Source organism: Rhinatrema bivittatum, chromosome 14 (genome assembly GCF_901001135.1).
Source record: "Rhinatrema bivittatum chromosome 14, aRhiBiv1.1, whole genome shotgun sequence".
Taxonomy (NCBI): Eukaryota; Metazoa; Chordata; class Amphibia; order Gymnophiona; family Rhinatrematidae; genus Rhinatrema; species Rhinatrema bivittatum.
The window spans coordinates 50,295,489-50,315,814 of NC_042628.1; the positions used below are offsets into that span (position 1 = coordinate 50,295,489).

Consider the following 20,326-nt stretch of genomic DNA (forward strand, 5'->3'; position numbering starts at 1 on the left):
ATCACCAAAATCAAGGCAAATGATGGGTCTCTGCGCTTGGACAGTGAAGGGATTAGGGCTCAATTTAATCACTTTTTTGCTGAACTGTATGCCCGGGAAGAGGGAGTTCCTGAGGAGGATATAATTAAATATTTGGATGAAGTTCAGCTGCCTTGTTTAGATCAGTCTCTAACGGATGGGATAGGCCAACCTATTACTTCTGAGGAAGTTTTAGCAGCAATTACTGAGTTAAAGCCAGGAAAGGCCCCAGGAATCGATGGATACACCCCACTTTTTTACAAGAAATTCAAAGACATATTAGTAGTCCCTTTAGTCAACATGTTTCTAATATGCTTGGGTCTGGTTGCCACTTCCTGAATGCAGCAAATGTAGCCGGCATTACTATTTTACCTAAACCTGGAAAGGACCTCACTCAATGTAGCTCCCTATCGCCCGATATCACTTACTAATATTGACCTGAAAATATTAGCTAAGATCCTGGCTACTAGACTAAAAGTGGTAATTACATCCCTAATTCATGATGATCAGGCGGGATTTATGCCGGGTAGAATGGCAGGGGATAATATTCGAAAGGTGATTAACATTGTCCATTATGCACGTAAGAATGCCATAGCGTCCATTTTATTTGGGGTGGATGCAGAAAAAGCATTTGATAGGGTGCATTGGCCCTTTCTTTTTCAGGTTATGAGAAAAGTAGGTTTGGGTGGCGGTTTTCTCCAGTGGGTGCAAGCATTATATCGAGATCCTGCTGCATTCATAAAGGTGAATGGAGGATACTCTGAAAATTTCCAAGTACAACGGGGAACGAGGCAAGGGTGTCCACTGTCGCCATTACTGTTTGCCTTCTGTCTAGAGCCCTTGGCAGAAAAAATCAGGACAGTGGGAGAGATTCTGGGGATACGGATACGAGATAAGAATTATAAGATCTCTCTCTATGCCGATGACGTGCCCTTGGCCAACCCGGAGAAATCCTTACATGCGTAAATTTGGGAGGGTATCTGGTTTCAAAGTTAATAAAGAAAAATCGGAGCTACTCCCTATTTTCTTGTCTCAACCTCAGATTACACAGTTAAAACAGTCTTTCCCCTTCCAATGGGCGAAACAATCGGTAAAGTATCTAGGGGTCCAGATAGGATCGGAATATGGGGATATCTTTAGCCGTAACTATATACCATTATTCAAACAATTAGAGAAACATCTTCAATCGTGGGATAGAATAGAGCTGTCATGGCTGGGCAGGATTGCTGCAATAAAAATGACCTTTTTGCCGAAACTGGTGTATTTTTTTTCAGACTCTCCCATGTATACTGCCAGCAAATTATCTCAAGGGATGGAAGCTAAAAATCTGGAAGCAGCAACCACCAAGGGTTTCACGTTCCGTCCTTTATCAAAGCAAAGCAGATGGAGGCCTGGGGGTTCCACACCTTCTTAAGTATTATGCGGCATCCCAACTCGAGGTGGTGATAGACTTTCATGATCAGGTATACACTATAAACAATGGGTTCAGCTAGAAAATGACATGGCTCACGGCTTGTCGATTAGGAAGCTCTTCTGGACAGGGGGGCGGATAAGGCTGGATGAGGATCGGATTTCACCATGCAGTGCTATCACTATACATCTTTGGAATCAATGGAGGACCTTGATACTGGGGACCCGTAGATTTTTGTATTCCACCCCGATTAGAGGATGTGAGGGAATACAGGAAAGCGGTTTCAAGACTGGGAAGATAAGGGTTTACATTCATTGGGGCAGGTGTGGCAGAAACAAGGGGTGATGTCTTTTGAGGGTTTGAGAGATAAATACTGCCTCACAGATAGGGATCATTTTGTGTATCTTCAGTTAAAACATTTTCTTACTTCTAAAGACGTACGAGAAGATATGAACAAAGGGAAAACATTGGTTGAAAGCTATTATGACAAGGCTCACATTTTTAAAGGAGCTATATCCAAAATGTATATTGTACTTGATGGGACTACCACACACTGTGGGACATCTGAAAGCTTGGGAGTCTGATTTGGGAAACCCCTTGACAGGGCGAATGGGATGCCTGCTTTCAGGAGGTGAGACGGAGTTCTTTATCTGCTCAATTAGAGGAGCAAAGCTATAAGATGCTGTTCCGATGGTACTTAACGCCATATAAGTTACATAAAATGGGGCTTAAACAGGACAATTTATGCTGGAGAAAATATGGGATGCTAGGTGATTTCTATCATATGTGGTGGACCTGCCCGGTTATTAAACAGTTATGGGAGAAGGCGGAGTTCTGGCTTCGTGACTTGCTACGAACTAATCTACACTGGACTGCAAGGGGAGCCTTGTTACATTATCCAATGGATGGAGTATCCTTACTAGGGGTATGCATTCGTTTTCGCCATATCGGCGATCCGCAACGTATATTGCAATTTTTGTTATACGTGGGGAGGCGAAACATCGCGACACCCCAGGAATATAATTTATTATCAGTTTAATACGTTGTGCGGTGCGTGGTTTTTTTGCTGCCATTTGCAATGATTTCACAAAATGTCAGCGGTCATACCCTGCATTCCGGTATCCATGCCAACCTGTCTGACCCTTTCCTGTGAGTCACTGTGACTCACAGGAAAGGGTCGGACAGGTTGGCATGGATACCGGAATGCAGTGTATCAGCGCTGACATTTTGTGAAATGCACTGAATGCAGCCAATCGCGCTGTCATTCAGCTCTCTCTTAGGATTTTACTGATGAGCCAGCACTATATATACATCAACTCGAGGCGTGCCACACACTTTCTTTGCAGGGTTGGTGTGGGGAGGTGGGCTTTGTGGAAAGGCTGCACAGAGAGCAATTTTGGCTAGTTAGGAAAGAGAAAAAAAGCTAATTATTCTTTCCCTGTACGTACCCGGATCAGTCCAGACTGAGGGTTGATCCTCCTTTCCAGCAGGTGGAGACAGACCAAAACTGAAAGGATATCCTATATGAGGCCAGAGCCTATCCTGTAACCCTTCTGTATTCGTCTGTCTCCAGCAGGTGCAGCAGTTCACCCTTCGGTTCTCTGCCTTAGGCTAGTCAGCCTTCTTTTTCTTAGGATCAAGCAAGTATTTATTTCTAGTCTTCTTTCTAGTCTTCTTCCTATTAAAAGAGAATTTTCTTTTAGTGACTTTTTTTCCTTTTCTTCTGTGGGGGAGACGCCCCTTGTGCACTGCACAGCCTGAGTCCGTACCTGAGTCTGTCCAGGTCTCGTCTCCCCACCCCCTCTGGCTGCCGAGAGGGTTTAGAACCCGACTACTGCGATCAGTTAAAAAATAAATAAATAAAATTAATTTCAAAGTTTGAATATAAGTTACAGGTATTCCCCTACCTCTAACTTATTTGCAGCAGTAGACCAGTATTTTTTCTTTTTCTGGTCTCAGGAGGCCTTGAACCGGCAGCCAGACAGGCAGGAGTCAGCAGGTTTCCCTCCTGCTTCACTCCAGGCCTGCAGGCTGTGAGTCAAACTTTTTTTTCTCAGCTTTTTTTTTCAGAAGCGGCTCTCCTATGCCGCGGCAGGCAGCCTGCCTCTCCTGTGGGCAGCCCTCTTCGCGATTTTCCCGACAGGCCCTCTGCTCTGCTTGCCTGCCAGGTGGGGAAGATCCCTTCTCGGCAGGACAAGCAAATTTAGTCCGGGGATCAACTTCCTCCAGCATGGCCAGACCGTTCCTGGGTCGGCAAAGCCCAGGAATGGTGGCCATTTTGGATTTTTCAGCGGCTCCGTTTTCAGAGCTGCCTGAGGCTGGGGGGGCCAGATTTTTTTGAGATTTCCCCCTCCTCCCCCTCCGGAAAATCCACAGAATTCGTCCTCTTGCATAAATCATATCTAGTTAGCCTGCAGGAGAAGGACGAAAGCCCCACCTCGATAACCCCCCCCCCGGCCAAAAATCCCTCGCTCCACGCCGTTGACTGCTAGCTGCAGAGCCCCAGGGGCCGGTTAGGGTGTAGGTGGTCCCGGGGGTGCCCCCCCCCTTCCCGACCCCCCAGTGGATCCAGGGTTTCCGGACCCCGCCACTACCCCGGATCCAGAGGGTAACCTTCCTCTAGAGAGGGACGACCCCAGAGCCCTATGCTTGTTCCGCAAGGAGGAGTTGGAGCCCCTCATCCCCTTTGTCCTCCAGGAATTGGGGTTGGAGGGGCCCACTGCGGATAACCTGATGGCCTCCTTGCCCAAGGATATGGACCCGGTCCTGGGGGGTCTCAGGGTTCCGGCTACCGCTTTTCCCTTCTATCCCATGCTCAAACTCCTGATCCTATGGGAATGGGAGGCTCCCGAGGGGGCTGTCCGGGTGGGGTGCACCTTGGACAAACTCTGTCCCCTCCCGGAGGAATGCTTGGACCTTTTAAAGAATCCCTCTGTGGACTCCTATGTTTCGGTGGTCACCAAGCATACCACGATCCCAGTGGAGGGATCGGCGGTGCTCAAGGATGGACAGGATCGTAAGCTGGAAGCTCACATGAAACGCATCTTCGAAGTCTTGGCTCTTGGAGTCCGGGCGACTTCCTGCAGCAGTCTCATGCTGCGGGCAGGCCTCAGGTGGGTTCAACAATTACTCTGCACCCAGGACCTCCCGCCGGCAGAGGCGGAGTAGGCTGAGCATCTGGAAGCCGTAATCATTTACGGGGCAGATGCGCTCTACAATCTGGTTCGTGTTCAGGCGATGGCTTCGGCGGTGTCTGCTTGGAGACTCCTCTGGCTACACAATTGGTCGGCCGATCAGTCCTCCAAAGCCCGGTTAGGCACGTTGCCCTTCAAAGGTAAGCAGCTCTTTGGTGAGGACCTTGAGAAGCGTATGGACTCCTTAGCGGAAAACAAGGTCCATAAGCTCCCGGACGACCATCCTAAACCATCCCGGTCCTACACACCCTCTCATGCTCACTTCCGTGGCTAGCGTTGTTATACTCTGCGCGGGCGGGGTGGTTCCTCGAGGGGTTATTCTTCCTGATCTCAGTCTTGGTCGCAGCCCTTTCATGGGCAGCGGCCCTTTCGCGAGGGCCAGCCCGCGCGCTCCACCCCCAAGCCTGCCACACAATGAAGTTCAGCTGACTCATTCCTCGGTCCCCTCCCTAGGTGGCCGCCTCTCCCTGTTTTTTGAGGAATGGGTGAAAATCACATCGGATCAGTGGGTCCTCGACATCATCAGAGACTGGTACGCCTTCGAAATTGTCCGCGAACTTCCGGATCTTTTTCTCTTTTCTCAATGCGGGCAGTCCAAGAGGGTCGCGGTGGAACAAACCCTGACCAGACTCCTGGATCTGGGCGCGGTGGTCACGGTCCCAGAGAGGGAGCTTGGCGCCATCCAGTATTCTATTTACTTCGTCGTTCCCAAGAAAGACAGGTCCTATCGCCCGATCCTGGACATCAAGAAGGTCAATTGGGCCCTCAAAATTCCTGATTTCCGCATGGAAACCCTGCGAGTGGTCATCGCAGCGGTTCGCCCCGGAGAGTTTCTCACTTCACTCAATCTCGCAGAGATGTACTTCCATATTCCGATTCACCGCAACTACCAGAAGTATTTCCACTTCCATGTTCTCAACCGGGACTTCCAGTTTCGGGCGCTTCCTTTCGGTCTCGTGACCATGCCTCGCACCTTCACCAAGGTCAAGGTGGTCGAGGCGGCTCTTCACCGGGAAAGAATCCATCCTTGTTCATCCCTACCTGGACTACTGGTTCATCAGGGCCAAGTCGACGGCTTCCTGCCAACAGGTGTGGATCGTGTATTATCTCTTCTCGCTTCCCTCGGGTGGATAGTGAACTTCTCCAAGAGCAACCTTCAGCCCTCCCAGGAGTTAGAGTTCCTGGGAGCCCACTTCGACACCCAAGTAGGCAAGGTCTTCTTACAGCGTGCGCACTCTCAAGCTGATCGAGCAAATCCAGAACCTGATTGCACTACCTTCCCCGACGGCCTGGGATTAACTGCAGGTTTTGGGATCCATGGCTTCCATCGACCTCATCCCCTGGGCTTTTTCTCATATGCGTCCGTTACAGAAAGCTTTGCTATCCCGTTGGCAACCGGTGTCGGAACAATTTCACATGGTCCTTCTGTTCTTGGACTCTACAGTCGACGACTTGCAGTGGTGGCTGACGTGCCCTCATCTCCTCCAGGGGATGCCTCTCCAAGCGCCACAGTGGATGATAGTAACCACGGATGCCAGTCTGTCGGGCTGGGGTGCTGTTTGTCTCTCTCAGTCCACGCAGGGAACCTGGTCGCAGACTTAGTCTCACTGGCACATCGGTTGGAGACCATGGCGGTGCGCCTGGCCTTTCAGGAGTTCCTCCCCTGCTCCGCAGCAAGGCGGTAAGAGTCCTGTCTGACAATTCTACCACAGTGGCTTACATCAATCGCCAAGGGGGCACTCGCAGTCCCCTGGTGGCCCTGGAAGCTAGCCGTCTCTTTGCATGGGCGGAATGGCATCTGCAGTGCCTTGCGACCTCCCACATCGCGGACAAGGACAATGTTCAAGCCGATTTTCTCAGCCATCAATCACTTGATCCGGGGGAGTGGGAACTCTCAGATACGGCCGAGGCTCTGATAGTGGACAGGTGGGGTCCCCCCCCCACCTAGACCTCATGGCAACCCTGCGCAACTCCAAGGCAAATTGGTTCTTTAGCCGCTGGAGGGAGCACGGCTCAGAGGGCGTGGATGCTCTGGCTCTTCCTTGGCCAGCGGACGTCCTTCTGTACGTATTTCTCCCGTGGCCTCTGGTGGGAAAAGTTCTAAGAAGAATCGAACTCCACCAGGGACCCGTGCTTCTGGTAGCACCCGAGTGGCCGCGAAGGCCGTGGTTCGCAGATCTCATCAACCTGGCGACGGACGGACCTCTCCGTCTCGGTCATCTACCTCGTCTTCGACAGGGGCCTGTATTTTTCGACCAGGCCGATCGCTTTTGTCTAGCGGCCTGGCTTTTGAACGACAACGCCTGAGGCGTAAGGGCTATAAGGAGGAGGTCATCTCCACCTTGCTACGGGCCCAGAAACAGTCGACTTCCCTAGCCTACGTGCATATCTGGAAGGTTTTTGAGTCTGTTTGTGTGGAATCGGGTATCCCAGCGTGCTCCGCCCCGGTCTCTGTGGTTCTTTCTTTTCTTCAGAAGGGTCTCTCCAAGGGCCTCTCCTTCAGTTCTCTATGCGTACAAGTCTCCAGGCTCGGCTCTCTCCTGGGTCGGGTGGAAGGTCATTCCCTAGCAGGCCACCCGGACGTGATTCGATTTCTGAGGGGCGTTAAACAGCTCCACCCCCCTTCTCGTGCCACGTGCCCATCGTGGAGTCTTAATCTGCTCCTTCAGGCTCTCTGTGTGGCTCCTTTCGAACCTCTCTGCCACACTACACTAAAAGATCTTACGCTAAAGACTGACTTTCTGGTCTCTATCTCCTCCGCTCAGCAGATCTCCGAGATTCAAGCGGTGTCCTGCCCTTCTTGCGTTTTTCCGATTCAGAGGTTTCTCTCAAGACGGTCCCTTCTTTCTTGCCAAAAGTTGTTTCCGCCTTCCATGTCAACCAGTCGGTAAAACTCCCTGCATTATCCCCAGAGGAGATTGCGGGTACGACTGGGGGCAACCTCCGCCGACTAGATAGCGAAGCAGGACCTGTTTGACATCTCCAGGTTACCAACTAGGGTTTCGGACCATCTCTTTGTCCTTTGGAGTGGTCCCAACCAGGGTAAGCTGGCTTCTAAGATCACTATTGCGCGATGGTTGAAAGAAGCGATCTCCTCGGCCTGGATAAGTTCTTGGAGGAGAAATCCATTACCTGCTATTAAGTTCACTTAGAGAATAGCCACTGCCATTAGCAATGGTTACATGGAATAGACTTAGTTTTTGGGTACTTGCCAGGTTCTTATGGCCTGGATTGGCCACTGTTGGAAACAGGATACTGGGCTTGATGGACCCTTGGACTGACCCAGTATGGCATTTTCTTATGTTCTTATGTTCTTATCTTTGCCAAGGTCGACCAGTCCCCGAGGGCCTGAAGGCTCATTCTCTGCGCTCTCAAGCTACTTCTTGGGCGGAGAGTCAATCTGTTTCTCCGCAGAGAGTTGCAGGGCCGCCACTTGGACGTCCTTGCATACCTTTGCTCGACACTACCGTCTGGATGTGCAAGCTCCGGTCTTCGGTTCCTTTGGGCGGCAAGTGCTTCGAGCAGGACTGTCTCGGTCCCACCCAGTTTAGGGAAGCTTTGGTACATCCCACAGTCTGGACTGATCCGGGTACGTACAGGGAAAGGAAAATTAGTTCTTACCTGTTAATTTTTGTTCCTGTAGTACCACGGATCAGTCTAGATGCCCTTCCCTGTCTGTCTTTCTTTCTGTCTTCTCTAAGCTTGTTTCTTGCAGATTCGCAGATTCTAATCCTTCATTTTTGTGCAAGAATACTGAGCAATTACACCGGAAGCCTTGGTCGTTTAAACACCAAGAATATGCAAGAGTGTATAGCTATACCATGTTTATTACATTATTCTACAGTTGCTCCATTGAGCTTTATGGTTACGTGCTTGATCCTATTCTGGTTTTATTGCTTTCTGCTTTGACAATAGTTATATTGAAGGGTTACAGGATAGGCTCTGCCCTCATATAGGATATCCTTTCAGTTTTGTTCTGTCTCCACCTGCTGGAAAGGAGGCTCAACCCACAGTCTGGACTGATCCGTGGTACTACAGGAACGAAAATTAACAGGTAAGAACTAATTTTCCTTTATTTGGCTGCAGTGTCTGTGCCAGCTAGCCCTGTTTGTATTTGTTTAAAGCAGTTTATTATTTAGGTGATATGACTGAGACGCTGTGCCAGGGAGCAAAGCTGCTAGCAAGCCAAGCACCATTAGGGTATTGTGGCTGGGAGAGCTTTTTTAAACTGAGATTGTTTAATTCAAGTCACTCAGTCTCTCTGTGCACTGGGCTTCAGTGGGCAGTTTAACAGACTAAACTTTATTATTGGGACTGTCTGTGCAGTCAAGTGCCCAGTCTGCCCCTTTTGTGCTTACAAGCAAGCTGCGTGTGTGTGCACACCACACACCTTACATTAGTGCATTGCAAGGCACCGTGACAGTGGGTAGGCACTAGTCAGTGACTTTAAATCCATAATGTCAGGGAAAGCTAGATGAGGTCGAGTGATTGGGACTGGCAGAGGAGGTAATTCAAAGGACACTAGTGCCTCTCCCCCCATTAAAGTTAAAAAGGCACCTGTTGCAATCTAAACTCTTAGTAGGGGCAGGCAGTTCCATCCCAAAAAAAATGAAATCTGACCATGATGCATCGTCATCGCCACCACCTGTTTCTGGCCCTGTAGTTTTGGAGGTGAGGGAAGGGGAGGTTGAGTCATGCCAGACAAAATGTTGACCCCCAAAAGCAGCAGGGGGTCAGAAGTCTCAACTAAGACTTAGCATTGACAATGTAGCGCAATCACTGTTTGCTTCTGATTCAGATGAAGAATCATCTTGTGTGGGATTCTCATCTGAAATGGAAGAAGTAATAGGTGACAAATCTTTGGGAGGATCAGTTAGTCCTGTCTTAGCCTCCACTTCAGTGCAGCAGGGGAGAGATGAAACTGATGAGGAGGAAGAGCAGTCAGCGCAGGCACAGAGGGTGACTGAGGCCCTTGGCATTGCTTCTCAGGGTGCACCCACTACCTCAGCTCCAGTGCCACCACCCCCAAGGCTTTACAGAGGGGAGGATCACAAAAGACATCTGCGATCTGTAGCCACTTTAAAGTGACAGAAGACCCGCGTTTTGCTCGGTGTAATTAGTGTGCCAGGGATATTAGCAGAGGCAAGCAAATGGGACATCTATCTAATTTTGGCATGAACCATCATATGAAGAGGCAACTCTGACTGCTTTCCAGCCTCCCTGTCTTTTGTCAAGGATATTCTCACACTAAAGTCCCTCGGGGTTCCATGTGTAGCCAGCCTGTATCTACCCTCTGACCCATATTGAACCGCTGTTTGTTTACATGGTAACCTCCTCTGCCTCGGCCTTGACAATTCTCGTTTGTATATTCAAGTTTCATATCACCAAAATGCCAGGAAGAGTGCAGATGATAGCACATATCAAATCTTGATTCTAAAGTATAATTCATCTGTATGTACTCTCTTCTATCTGTTGCAGGGTGCCAAGCACACTTTATTAGTACTTCTTCTTAGCTTTGGAAAAGTAAAGTTCTTCAATGCCTCTGTTTCTATTAACACAACAGCTGGCATTTGGGATTTTATTTCACTTGATGAAGTCATTTTTATTAGTGTTTTACCTCCGGTCATTTCTTCCATTTTGAAATCAGCCTCTTTCTATGCGAAGCAGTACTCTTACTGCTTTCTAGCCTCCCTGTCTTTTGTCAAGGATATTCTCACACTAAAGTCCCTCTGGGTCCCATGTATAGCTAGTCTGTATCCTCTGACCCATGTTGAACCGCTGTTTAGGGGTGAACTCATTCTAGGTAGCCCTTTCCTGCACAAAGGAAAGGGAACTCTCCCCGGGTGTAGCCTGCCTGTATCTACCCTCTGACCCATGTTGAACCACTGTTTAGGGGTGAACCCATTCTAGGTAGCCCTTTCCTGCGCAAAGGAAAGGGAACTCTCCCCGGGTGTAGCCTGCCTGTATCTACCCTCTGACCCATGTTGATCCGCTGCTCACATTCACCCTCCTCTGTCTCGGCCTTGAAAACTCTCGTTTGTATATCAGTTAAGTCCACTGGATTTTAAAAGACCAGCGAGAGCTCACTGGACGCCAATGGAAACACCCCACTCTAGGGTGAACCCATTCTAGGGAGCCCTTTCCTGCTCATAGGAAAGGGAACTCTCCCCAGGGCTCTTGTTTGAATATTTGCTACCACCAAAATCGGCACCCGCGAGATGCTCCACCCCACCCAGGCATAGTTCATCATGTTTCAGGTCCTAGCACTCGTGTTAGACTCCCTGGTCCCTGTTTCAAGACGGGTCGGGTGCACAGTACGCCCACTTGACAGTCCTGCCACATGCTGAGCCTCGTCTTGTCTTGCCTCCTTGTCTTTCCCTTTTCAAACCACAGCGACCTGACTACCTCGGCTCTGCCAGCCTGTCTTGCCCCTATCAACTTTCTGCCACTCTGCCTTGTAGGGAAGTGAATCGTTTTTTGACGATTTAAAAAAATCGTCAGATATTTTTTAAATCGTCAAAAATAGTTAGAGTCGCGATACAATAGAAATTCCCCCGATTTATCGTGAAAAATCGGGGGAGGGCGGGAAAACCGGCACACCAAAACATCCCCTAAACCCAACCCGACCCTTTAAAACAAATCCTCCACCCTCCCGAACCCCCCCCCCCCCCAAAATGTTTTAAATTACCTGGTGGTCCAGTGGGGGGTCCCGGCGCGATCTCCCGCTCTCGGGCCATGGGCGCCATTTTGGCTGCCACTAATATAAATGGCGCCCATGGCCCGATAAAAAAAAAAAAAAACCCCATCTGACCCTTTAAAATTACCCCCTTAGCCTCCCCCACTCCCCCACTCTCCCGATTCCCCCCCCCCCAAACTTTTTACACATACCTGGTGGTCCAGGGGGGCCGCGGGTAGCGATCTCCCGTTCCCACGCTATCAGCTGCGCAAAAAAAATGGCGCCGATGGCCCTTTGCCCTTACCATGTGACAGGGCAAAGGTAGCGCCGGCGCCATTTTGAATACTGGCAATACGGCCGGAGTGCAGGAGGTCGCTCCCAGACTCCCGCTGGACTTTTGGCAAGTCTTGTGGGAGTCAGGAGGCCCCCCAAGTTGGCCAAAAGTCCCTGGGGGTCCGGGAGCGATCTTCTGCACTCCGGCTGTATTGCCAATATTCAAAATGGCGCCGGCGCTACCTTTGCCCTGTCACATGATAAGGGCAAAGGGCCATCAGCGCCATTTTTTTAGCGCAACTGATAGCGTGGGAACGGGAGAGCGCTACCCACAGCCCCCCTAGACCACCAGGTATGTGTAAAAAGTTTTGGGGGGGGGGTCGGGAGAGTGGGGGAGGCTAAGGGGGTAATTTTAAAGGGTCGGGTGGGGTTTTTTTTTATCGGCGCGGGCCTCATTAGTGATGTGAATTGGAATCTGAACCGATTCCAATTCACATCTCGTAACGATCAGATTTCCCCTCCCCCCCCTAGCCGAACCCGATCGTTAAAACGATCGGGCACACGATTCACATCCCTACTGCTTTGCTGCCAATCACCAGATGACTCACTCAACTCCTTGTGGTGTTCTTGCCACTATCATGGTTCCTCAGTGTGTTGGTGCTAGTCTTTCTGCTTGCTATGTTCCCCCTTCATTGTGCTGTAGGATGTTGATGCCACTTGTCTTGCTGCTTTGCCTGTCGTGCTGCCTGCAAGGATTCATGCATCTGTTATTGGTGCTCTCTTTTGAAGCTGTGGTGTGTTTTTGACACTCTTGCTGCTGCTTTGTGCCTCTGTTAAAGCAGTCTTGCCACTTCTGGTACCCCTTTGCACCTTTATAATGCCTTAGGCTATTCATGCCACTTTGCCACAGTCTAAGTACCTTGGAGCTCTTTTGTTGTTCTGATGATTGCTCCCCAGAAGTTTCATCAAAATTGATAATAAAACCCCAATTCTGCAGCCAAAAATAGGCTGCAAATCCTTCCCCCATTGACTTTAATGGGAACCGAAAATTGAATGCATGTATCAACGTATCAGGCGGCATACGGACGAATGCAACGAATATGCCCCACGACGAATACGTATCCCGAATGGAATGAATACTTTCTGGCTGCACATCCTAATCCTTACTACAACAACCTCTCATCAGCGTGGTAGCTCTGGTAGTGAGGGGGTGATCGCGAAACATTGGAAAGAGGCTTGAGCGCCCTCTTTGATGTCGGTGCCCCAGAGACTGAAATGGACTCATTATGTGGAATATCTCACTGCATTACAGAGAGATAACATGAGACGCTTTAACAGTATCTGGCATATCTTTCAACTATGGATTGCCTCTGATGATAGTTCAATCGATAAACCAGAGTTAGGGGGGACGAGGGGACTAAAAGATAAACTGCTCTTCTATATGTATAAAGGACTAAAATGTTCTATTGTTCAGACATCTGTTGTATTTTAAATTCAGTTCATGAACATATACTGTGAACGTATTAGTTATTCTATGTTTGCTCTTTTGTTATCACTCAATAAACAGATAATTACAACAACAAAAAAACCCCACATAACTAACAAGATAAAGGAAGGATATCACAAACTACTTACACTCAGACATCTTAAGCCCTTCCTTGATCAGGATGATTTCAGAACAGTCCTGCAACTATTCATCTTCTCCAACCTAGATTACTGCAATACCCTACTACTTGGCCTACCACTCGCTACCATCCATCCGCTCCAAATCCTACAGAACATAGCCGCCAGCATTCTAACAGGAACAAAACATGAGCACATTACCCCAACTCTCATCTCACTACACTGGCTCCCAATAAAATACCGAATAGACTACAAAGTATTAACAATTCTGAATAAACTAATCATAGGACATCAAACCAACTGGCTAAGTAAATATATCGAAATCCACACTCCAAAATGGAACTTGCGCTCAATGAATAAAGGCCTCCTCAAAATCCCTCACACCAGAACCACACAACCCGTGAGAGAGCCATATCCATCGCCAGCCCCACACTATGGAACTCATTGCCAATTGAAATAAGAGATCAACCAAACAATAAAACCTTCAAAAAAGAGCTGAAAACCTGGCGCTTCACCAGAGCCTACTCAAACTCACCCAATCAACCACACTACCAGACACCCATGCAACCCAACATCATGAAGAAATCTCCATCTCTCAACCAACAAAATAACTTCCACCATTTGAATCTCTAAGACACTGCGCAACTAACCTCATATCGTATATCTAACAACCTCTTAAGTATAGCTTGAACCCTGAAACCTTGTTGTTACTGACCTAACTGTATAACTCATCCAAGTTATATACCTACCTTTCTACCTTACTCATTAACCCCATCCTATGCCTTAGAACATGTTGTATGTAATAACTAACACACAAATCCAGAAACTGTAATTCAACTTCAAGACAATATGCTGTGTTGATGTTTATCTAACCTTCTTTTCATGATCACTGTAAACTGTTCTGATGGCGAAACCGAATGACAGTATACAAAACACATTAAATAAATATTTATAAACTACCCTGACTTTTTACTTTGATTCTAAGAATCTGATTGGTTGAAATGTATGGTGTTAACTCTCTTCTCTTTTACTAACTCAAAATTTTGAAGTTTCTGGTCTTGTTTTGAAATAATACTACAATTAAACCACAGGAAATGCATTTTAGTTTACCCCAGCAATAATCTCTGGACAAGGTAGTTACAGATACTTGGGATCCTTTGCTTCACTTCAGGATTTCATGTCCCCAAACGGTGCTTTAGCTGACCAAAAATGTCCAGTTTAGATGGAAAGTAACTAGGGTCTTATTGATTCATCTTCAGATCTTGCTAACAGAAGTTTCTGTTTACAGCAAATGGCCCGGTCCAAGTTTCCACTGGACTTCTTGTTGCAGCTCTATGGTTTTCTGCAAGAACCATTGACTCCTAGAAGTGCCTGGTATGAAGACAGGACTGGTAAATATCTTTTTTTTTTTTTTTCCAAGATAATTTTTATTCCATGACAAGGCATAAGCAAGTATACAGAATGTCAAAGCTAAACAATGCATATAATAACTAGGCAATAACATAGTCACAGGCAGTTTTTCATCTTTAAAACAACCTTGCATGCCATCCCATTAAGATGCTTAATGTCAGGATTCAAAAACTGCCTGTAATGCCAGCAAAAACACAGAGAACATAAACCTAGTAGGCTAAATTCAACCTTTACAGGGAGAAATTGGTTATACGTTTCACATGTCACATTATTTCATTCTGCATGAAGAGAGCTCCCCACCATTCCCTAAGCAGGGTGTAACTAGATTAAAGGAATAAGCTGAATTTTACAATCCCAAAAATAAATAATAAAAGTAAAAACTAGAGAGAAAAATTGAAGAAAGCAAAGCAAAATGAAAAACAAAAGCAAAACCTTTTGAGATGGTTGTTAATTGAATATGTTCTGTCTAAACAGTCAGTATGAGTCATGAGATTATAAGGCAGTAGCCTGACAACAAAAATGTTAAGAAGAAGATGGAGCCATAAAAACTTGGTACCTCCTTCGGCTCCCTATTGCAACAAAGAATAATCCATCTGTTATGCAGAAAGTAAATATATTCCTTGAGATCAGATAACAAATACTAGCACATTGTAAGAGAACAGACATCATACTGAGCAAAAGACTGAAGTTCCAGTTTCATCACTAAAAGAGAACTATCAGCACAGAAAAGAAAAAACAAAAAAAGTCATTGCTTATATGTAGCAATCCGTCCCAGAGACTCCATAAAGCTCCCATTAAAGTGCTGGGCATATAATATCCTCAAAAAAATGATAATCTGGACCATTTCTCAAAACTCAAAGCTGATGGCAGAGAAAAAACAAAAAAAAATAAAAGCTTAATTTGGTTTTCCAACATTTCCAATTTATCTACTTGTATTTTTTCTGATCTTAGTAAATTAGCTTGAACTTTTTCCAACTCAACAATTTTCCCTTCTAATAATTTGTCGTTTTATCTAGTTCTTCTATTTTACTTTGCATTTCCACATTCTTATTCAAAACATTATGAACCTCAGATGTTAATTTGTTTATGGATGTTTGCATAGAATTTTTATTTATTTATTTAATTTATTTATTTAGAAACTTTTATATACCGATGAACGTTGGGAACATCTCATCGGTTCACAATAAACGCAATGCAGCTAAAAGAGCTTTACAGTCAAACAGAGTGTTGTGGTACCCGGCCGCGCTTACGCTCGGCCAGGCCCCCCACCTCGATCACGCTGCCGGCACAGGGTCCCTCTCATTGCGGCCAGCCGCACACGGTTCATGGCGCGACTGCCTCCAGATGTCGGGGAAGGCGCGGCAAACTCCGCCTCTTAAAGGGGCCACGGTGCGAAGACCAGGCCGGCCCCAGAAGATGACATCATCAGCCAGGGAGATTTAAACCTCTCCCTGAAGACAGGAAGACGCCTTTGCAACAAGGTTCCAGTGGTTGCCTGCTTGATTCTTCTGGATTCCCTGTCTTCTGGCTTGACTTGGATTGGACTTGGATTTGTTTGCCCGCGGCCTGCCCCCGATCTGTGGCTTGGATTCTCTGTCTTCTGGTTTGACTTGGACTGGATTGGACTTTGTTGCCCTCCGCCTGCCTCGGACCCTTTGCCTGGAATTTGGACTTTGTTGCTCGCCGCCTGCCTCAGACCCTTTGCCTGGAATTTGGACTTTGTTGCTCGCCGCCTACTTCGGACCCTTTGCATGGAATTTGGACTTTGTTGCCCTCCGCCTGCCTCTGACCCTTTGCCTGGAATTTGGACTTTGTTGCTCGCCGCCTGCTTTGGACCCTTTGCCTGGAATTTGAACTTTGTTGCTCGCCGCCTGCCTCGGATCCTTTGCCTGGAATTTGGACTTTGTTGCTCGCCGCCTGCCTCGGACCCTTTGCCTGGAATTGGACTTTGCTTGATCGCTGCCCACCTCGGACCCTTTGCCTGGACTTGATTATCGTCTCTCCTGTCCCCGCTCCTCAGGGATCCCCAGACGCTGATCCATCCCCGCTGTGTAGGCCTTGTCAGTTAGGTGGACCTTCTCATAGCTGTGCTGCGGTACATTCCACCTTCCGGAGATGAGTGCACCTGGGCACTGCTGGTGGGTATCATCCCTCGTCCTGGACCAAGGATCCACTAACATAACACCGAGAACAATGCACATAAGATTAAATAACAGAGAACTAAGGGTCATAAGGTACAAGGATAAAACTGAACAATTAGAAAATATGTGGCAAAAAAATATAACTAATTACAGGAGGAATGTCATAAAAGTCAAAGGTGAATAGGCGTTAGAGGGGGGAAGAGGGCTGTTAGGAGTACTAAATACTAAATTTTCCAAAGATAAAATTGGCATCTCCAACAGGTTTATTTAAAAGTTACCTAATCAATATATTACAATTTTCAGAGAATGCATTACCTTCTATCTCAAGATTATATTATGTCCCCCAATCACAGCAAACAGAAAGGCAAGGTCAGGGAATTCACCCTGATGTTGATGTAAATCTAAACCTTACTGAATTTCTAGAAAGATCATTTGAAATGATTATAGAAAATAGAGCCACCTTAATAGGGCAGTTTACTTTCCTAACAGAAAGAGATTCTGTACTCAGAATGTTCTTTAGAAATAAGAACTTAAATTTTTATTGTCAATATATCAGGATATTTCCTGATATAACCCGAAGTACACAATTGAGGAGAAAGAAATGTCTATGAGACAAGAAGTGATAGATAGAGGGGCTAAATTTCTTTTTAAGATTCCCCTGTCATTGCCTGATTATACATCACGAATCCAAATACTTGTTTAATTTACCGGAACAACTTAGATCCTATTTGGAATCCCATTCCTAGAAACTCCATTGTTACTGGTATAATGTATAATGATGGTGTTACAGTGCATTATAAAATTTAATTGATGGTAATTTCTTCTTTTGAACTGCTTCATTTGAATGTTGTTACCCTATTTTTGGACTCCTTTCTTTTCCTATGATATACATTGGTTAATAGAAATGCAGAACAATAGTTTGTACTTTAAAAATTACTGTCTAATGATGATGCTTTTCTTTGATTCTGTAAGATTTGACCTTGTTACGTAGTTAAACGTAATAAAAAGAAAATAAATTAAAAAGAAAAGAAAAGCTGCAAGTGTAAGCCCCAGAACCAGCATAAAACCGTAAAAGAGATGTGTTCATTGCCAATCCATGTTCCATATGAGTAGCCAATGCGAACTATAAAGCTGTCCTACCTTATTTTAACATCAGAAACTCCTTCAATATAATCTTAGTAAATACTTTAGCGTTTCCAGAAGGCCTACCACTCTCCAGCACCTTTGCTGCCAGTAACTCCCGCCACAAAAGCTCTCATGGCTTCCGGTGAGGTAAAGAATACGCTTCCTCCCTGATGGAAAAAACTTTTAGTTTCACAGGAAAGAGCAATGCGAACCGCAGCCCATTTTTATACAGCTCGGTGCACACTGGCACCATGATCCTCCTTTCGGCCGCAACACGTGGCAAGTAATCATGAAAAACAACAACTTTCCTCTCTTGTACTCTAGTGCCTTCACTTTGCGGTAAGCTCTCCAAAGATCTACCTTGTGCACCCAGTTGAGGATCCTGGCAATCACTGGACTCTGCTTATGTGTCTCCTAATGCCAATCCTGTGAGTGAGCTCGCAACGCAAAGCTCCGTTTTTAGTTGAAAGCCCAGTTTATCCGGCAGCCATTTTTACAGCAAATCTGGAAGATCCTCATCCTTCACTGACTCAGGAACTCCCAAGATATGAATATTGTTCCTCCTATTTTCTAGGTCCTCAACTTTTTCACCTAGAGAGTGGGCAATTTGTTGTAGTTCTAGTATTTTCCGGTTTGTCTGCTTCATCTCTGATTCCTGCATCACAACCGGTTATTCCACCTCGACTAGGATTCTTGTGTGAAATTCAAAGCTCTCCTTTAGCTCCTCCATCGCAGACTGTAATTTATTAAGACAATCATCTAGTGCCGCTGACACACTTTTTGAAATTTGTTGCAGCATATCATCGGCAAGAACTGCCACCAGTTTGTTATTCTCATGATCTGCTGTCTTTGGTTTATCCCCAGTGCTTCATGGGGTTTTGCCAGTCACACAGCTGACACATCTGACTTTTTCCTGTTTGCTTTCTTATTTTTTTATAGCTCAGACTTAGAAATCGCAACTTAATTTTAAATATTTGTGGAACGCTGCAGAAGCGGCAAACCCCATGCGTCCGACACCCCTGCTGCATTACGGGAAGTCCCGGCAACTATCTTTCTAAGTCAGGCAGTTGATCTATACACTACCCCCAACTTCTTATTTCTTCCACCACTCCAGTTTCTGACCTCAACCCACAATGTTACAAGTTATATTTAGTAGTGTAACAGGATTGCAACTTTATTTTTTCTCCTAGGACAAGCAGGATGGTAGTCCTCTTCAGTCTCGTTTTTTTCGGCGAAGCAGTCGCCTCATGGTTCTCGGAGCTCTCCAAAGTTTTCAAAATTGTTCTCTTCATCAAGGATTTCTCCTCCGTTTTTCCTTTGCGCGGGGACCCTCTTCGCGGTCAGTTCCTCGGTGTCTTGGTAGGTGTTCCTCCCATTTCTTGGGGTCGATCCCCAAGCCTATCGCTTCCCTAAGGCTGATGGCCATCGACTGCTTGCCAATTTATTTTCATGGCGGTGTCTGGTTTTCATAAATGTCCCCAGTGCCAGCGGGCCATGTCTTCATGGATCAGCACGAGGTTTGTATCTTTTGCCTAGAGGCTTCCCATGACATCCAAGGGACCTCCAAGGGACGTCGCTCCCAGCTGGACAAGATGAAGCAGCTTTTTGGCACCAAAAGGTCAACTCCATTGTCTCTGGCATCGGGAACCTCGACATTGAAGGGTCGTCGTGACCCCTCCAATTCGGCATCGCCCTCTACGTCCCATCCGATCCCTCCTCGTGAAGAGAAGGGCTCGGGACCGGCCCTCTCCATCATCTGACCGTTCCAAGGCACCTGGAACATCGGCTTCCTCGGCACTGGAGAAGGACCGGGCCGAGCACCGAGGGAAACATCGACACTGACAATTGTCATCACACATCTGATGAGACCCCCTGGTGAAGAGGCCCCAACCTCTCCCAAGCCTAGGAATCCCAGGCATTCTCCACCAAGTGCGGTGCTGGGCACCGAGCCTCCTCTGCCCCCTAAGGAGGTTCTGGTGACACCTTGTCCTCCTCCTCCTCCATCGTCTGCGTTCTCATTGCCGGACTTTCAGGAGGAGTTGGACCACAGGGTGCAACAGGCGGTGCTTCGAGCCCTCCAGAGTATTGAACCACCCCCCGGTGCCATACTGGCGCCGGAGCCAGCGTCTGCACTGCTAGCATCCCTGCTGGAGCGTCTTAATGTCCTGTTGGGCGTTCTACAGATGCAACCGGTGCCCAGGGCTCCTTCGGACCCCCATCAGCCACCAAAGTCCCCCTCCTGAGCGATACCGATTATTGGATCCTCCGAGGTGGAAGATATGCAACTGTGCCTGAGGCCCTCGAAGGTGCCTGCACTCCCTGAGCCTATTCCCGGGCCATCAGGAGTCCCAAGGCTGTCGGTTCCCTTGGGTCCCTCGGTGCCTCCAGCACCTTCAATGTCCCCAGTGCCATCGATGCCCTTGAGGCCCCTGGCACCAAGGTTGCCGAGACAACC

The 20,326-nt window shown here is 47.3% G+C and overlaps 1 protein-coding gene across 10 annotated transcripts in view; it reads left to right on the forward strand.

Moving 5' to 3' along the window:
• The window catches only part of LOC115075846 (carcinoembryonic antigen-related cell adhesion molecule 3-like), a 570,763-nt gene that overhangs the window by 432,463 nt on the left and 117,974 nt on the right, over nt 1-20,326 (forward strand). For 2 of the 10 annotated variants that reach the window (XR_003852624.1, XR_003852623.1), the window contains exons 2-3: nt 1,293-1,481; nt 14,484-14,586. The exons of 7 other annotated variants lie outside the window; for them this stretch is intronic. The gene's annotated coding sequence lies outside the window, so the exon portion shown is untranslated. The remainder of the gene's footprint in view (nt 1-1,292; nt 1,482-14,483; nt 14,587-20,326) is intronic. One more of the 10 variants, XR_003852622.1, reaches the window with a different exon arrangement.